This window comes from Leptonotus elevatus, chromosome 9 (genome assembly GCF_054856555.1).
Source record: "Leptonotus elevatus isolate MCC_2025b chromosome 9, RoL_Lele_1.0, whole genome shotgun sequence".
Classification (NCBI taxonomy): domain Eukaryota; kingdom Metazoa; phylum Chordata; class Actinopteri; order Syngnathiformes; family Syngnathidae; genus Leptonotus; species Leptonotus elevatus.
Window position 1 is genome coordinate 7,701,443 of NC_141247.1, and position 4,865 is coordinate 7,706,307.

Consider the following 4,865-nt stretch of genomic DNA (forward strand, 5'->3'; position numbering starts at 1 on the left):
TCTGACAGTGTGTTTGTTTGTTTATCTCTTTTGCATGACCTTCAATGTGACAAATAACGCACGTCACCAAAAATACAGTACTGAGTGTTGATTATGCATTTTGTATCTATCTTGTGGTGACTACTTCCAAACTTTGAATACCAATAAGTAAGTCTAAGTCACTCATATCTGCTGTTTAATGTACACTTTCTAAGAGAAGCACGTGAAATGTTCTGTCAAAGCTCAGCATGTGAGCTGGTCACTGCAGTAGCTTAGCATTAAACTGATCTTTCTTTACTCCCCTCTGGTTACGGTTGATTGTTTTTCTTTTCTGCCACCAGATGAATTAGAAAAGAAGCCATCTGTCAGACTGCAGTATAACTATTTATATTACTATTTGGCATTTTCATTCCAAGAGCACCCCGTCTCATTTCACTGTCAACTTTATCTTTCCGCTCTCTCTGTCCGTCAGTGCTGATTTCTTTAACACATTTATTAGAAATGACGCAAGCTCACACTTATTCACTATTACAGCAAATGTATCACATCCCCCCACAGTTTCTGTTCTTGCACTTGTAATCCAATCATTTTGAGGCATCTGCCTGCAAGGAGACCTTCTCCACTGTCTTTATGTTCATAGTCCCATGTGAACTTCAAAGCCTTAATTGGCAGAGCTACTTTTTGTTTTCCTCAACTTGGATAGTGTGCTAGTAACTATAGCGTACACGCACACACACACACACGCACACTCAAGATCTTGAATTGCCTTTCCAGAATGCTGCTCATGGCTATAATGTGTAATTTAGTGATGCATCAAAACTTGTGTACTTGATAGTCAGATAAAGGTACCTCTGAAACCTGCAGTTGAGCTCATCTTTCTTTCCAACAACATTCAAGAGAAAAATAAGTGAAAATGAGCAACAAAGTCAGGGGTGGGCGCAATAAGAGAGGTTTAAAGTGATGATGATTCTAAGGATCCGGATGGCAGGGTTAACTACGGCACCTTTTGAAATGGAACGATTTCAGTTCTTTCTTTCGGTTCTGGCTTCAAATGACTCTTGAGTCCAATTCTTTTTGGAGCAAGGGCAAAAAAGTTTGCATGGTTTAAGGCCCCGTCCACACGAAAGCCAGTTTCAATGTATCCTCACAAGTTTCTTACCGTTTAAACCGTTCGTCCACACGATGTCGCAGTTTTAGAGCTTGAAACCGATCACTTTTGAAACCGGCTCCAGAGTGGAAAGATTTCAAAACGCGCCTCGTACGCCTCCATCTGGACACCATGTGCAGGATACTCCTCCAGTGATGACGTAATGGTCGCAGCTCAATGACAACGCATTTTCACAGTGTGATGACGTATGCTCCAATTCTCGTGTGACTGCGCGTCATCAAGCTGCGACCATTACGTCATTACTGGAGGAGTATCCTGCACATGGTGTCCAGACGAACGCGTACGAGGCGCGTTTTGAAATCTTTCTACTCTGGAGCCCGGTTTCAAAAGCGATCGGTTTCAAGTTCCGAAACCGCGCCATCGTGAGGACAAACGGCCTAAACGGTAAGAAACTTGTGAGGATACATTGAAACTGGCTTTCGTGTGGACGGGGCCTAAGTCTCCTGTTTTGGTTTGAGTCTTTTCCGGTCCATTGTCATTCCCACATTTTGTCGTTTCCTCCATGTCTTGCCATTTGAGTTCGCTTGCATTTAGGATCTTGTTGTTTCCCGTCGGCACGTTGTGCACCACCTTGTTTTTGTGTAATTAATAAAACCTACCTTCCCGCCCTTGGGTCCAAAACCACAGCCACCCTAACAAAATTAGGAGTGTCCAAAGTCCATATTTTAAGCTTCCATTTTTTTAGTGGCTTGGAGCAAAGAATAAAATGAATATTTGACACGGCTCATGTCATTTACCTGCATTGTACCATACATGCTTTCTACACTTTGCGGCAAGGTAGGAGAAGAGAATAAGTTTGTTCTAACTTCTCGCTTTTGTGTTTTCAATCAATCCGACATCACAAACACATTAAAAAATTGGTATGATATGAACCAATTATCAATCAACTTAAGAAAAACAAAGTTGATAGTTTTTGGTACTAGACAAAACACACAAAATATGGTAAATTCAATTGAAATAAAAAGAGTGCATGAAAATAAATTTCTTGGAGTAGTTATTGATGACAAATTATGTTGGAAGTCACACATAGATAATGTCAAAAGGAAAATGTCAAACATTATAGGGATATTCTCTAAAACTAAGGATGTATTGAATAAGAAATCATTATACACATTATATTCATTCTTTATGTTATATTCACACATTATGTTCATTCTTATTACCATATCTGACCTATTGTGTGGAAATCTGGGGAAACGCATATAAAACAAATACAGATCCTGTTTTCAAACTGCAAAAAAAAGAGCCATAAGAATTATAAATCAATTCAAATATACAGAACCAACTCATTCTCTGTTTATTAAATCAAACACAATGACATTTTACGACTTAGTTAAATTTAAAATAGCACAAATAATGTATAAAGTACACAACAATCAATTTGGGGAATCATTTTGGAACTGACCTGCAAAGATGTCAGTCACTTGCTGAATTAAAAAAATTGTTTAAAAGCAAAGTTTAAAAAAATTACTTAAATCCGACATGAGCTGTTAAAAATGTGCATATGCTGTAATTTCTTTGGATGGAGTGTAATACAAATTGTATATGTGAGTATGAGGATATGATTTATAAATATATTATGGTATATGCCTATGAATTTCATGTACATATGTGCGTATGTTAAAGTGCACTTAATGTATATATGACTAGGTTTATACATTTCCTTTTGTTGAAAAAACATTACCATATTATTTTATTAACATAAAACGAATAAGGGGTAGGACTAGATACGTTTTTAACTTCCTCCTACCCCTTTTGAACATATAAACTCTTTTCTTTCTTCCTATTCTTTTTTTCTTTTTTACTTAAACTTTTATTTTATACTTGTAATGTGTTTTGTGTTTTCTTTATGTTTACATGTTTAATTAAGCCATAAAACATACAAACAAAAAATTGGAAGGGCCACTGGCCACCCTAAAGTCAGTGATGTTTTGCTTTAATACCTTAACTGTTGTTGTTTTTATTATACAATCAGTGTATATGCATATAACTATAACTTCACATACCTTTACCATTGAAGGATTGGTTTAGTATTAAATGAAAGATGTCAACATGGCCCAGCCTCTTTTGATGTATTTCTTTGTACGTGGCCCTTGGTTTAAAAAATAAATAAATAAATAAAAAATAGGTGCACACCTCTGGTTTAAATGAAGAAGCTAATCAGTTATTTTTGGATGAACTCATTTGAACTTATGTATGAATTTTTATTAACTTAAATAAAAAACAACAAAAACAGCCAAACTCTATAATAAACAAAGCCCTGATAAAAATCAAAAGTCAAAGTAGCAAAAACACACAACACTTACCACTACAAGAAACAAGTACTAAACAAGAGTACGTGACAGCGACAATGATCCGACACAAACTGAAAGAAAGCAGAGAACTAAATACAAAAAGAATGACGAGACAACTAGAATGACCTTGACAAGACACAGGCGGTCAAGTGAGAATGGACATGTCTTGTAAATATGCCACACCACGGACACGGAGTGTTGTTATCTACCCTGCCAAATTGGAATTAATCGCAAAGTATATAAAAGGAGGCTTCAAATCAGGCTCTCTTTTTTTTCTGGCACTCAGACACTGTCCACTGTGTCCGCTCAATGCGCTGAAAACACGCCTTACTTGGCTTTCCCCTGTCACTCAAATACATCTGGTCTAGCAGATGTCTACTCCTGCCTCAAGACTACTGTATAATCACTTAAAGTCGCTGTTTCCATGACAGCCATGCCATTATTTGCTGTTGTTCACTAAAAAAATACATAAATAACAATAATACAGTACAGTACATTCATATTTATTTTTTAGGAAATGGGACATCAGAGACTCAGCTTGGATGTGGTTTAGGTTTTTATTCATCAGCATCTTTTTTGGAAAACACTTTATATTATTTTCCGAAAGGTTCTCTACAAATTAAATATTGATTACCTGAACTCAAAGGTCAATCTATTGACCTTTACCAAAGGAATTATTGTAACTCATCTGATGGTGGGTTACATAAGAGTCATCGCCCCCGCCACCAATATTTTGAGGACAAGATGTTGTTGTTAAAACAATTTTGCTTAAATGATAAAATCATTTTCCTCCTTTTTTATTTATTATTTATTCATTTAAACTAGAATTGCTAGGTCACGATTTGATTCGATGCAGATTAATCTCGATCCGAATCTATAAATTGATTATTGCGATTTTTTAAACTCAAATTTAGAAAATACAAATCAGTAAACTTGTACATTGCAAGATTTGTATGATTTTTTATTTATTTATCTGAAGATTCAGGCTTATAATTGAGCCACTGCATTTAACAAACAGGTTGCAGTCTGTTTCATGTTTGAACAGCACTGAAATCAAATATTAAGGCTTAATGTTCCATTAATATAACATTCTTCCATGCTTAATGTGTGAATCCTAACCCTAAGTAAGACGTTTTGTTGAATATTTCCATAAAAAATTGATGTTTAAAAATCGATTCGGCCGCATATTGAATCGATTCGAGAATTGCGTGCTATAATATTGCGATATATTGCAGAATCTATTTTTTCTAACACCCCTAGTATATAGTATGCAGTAGTGTGCTATATAAGCTATATCATTTGCTATTTAAATCAAGGGTTGATTAATTGCTTGACTGAGAAAACTAGCGCTGATCAGATAAAAGGGGGATTTTGAGAAAATTGTGACATGATCAAGCAAATGCCACTGTAAAGAGGCGTATATT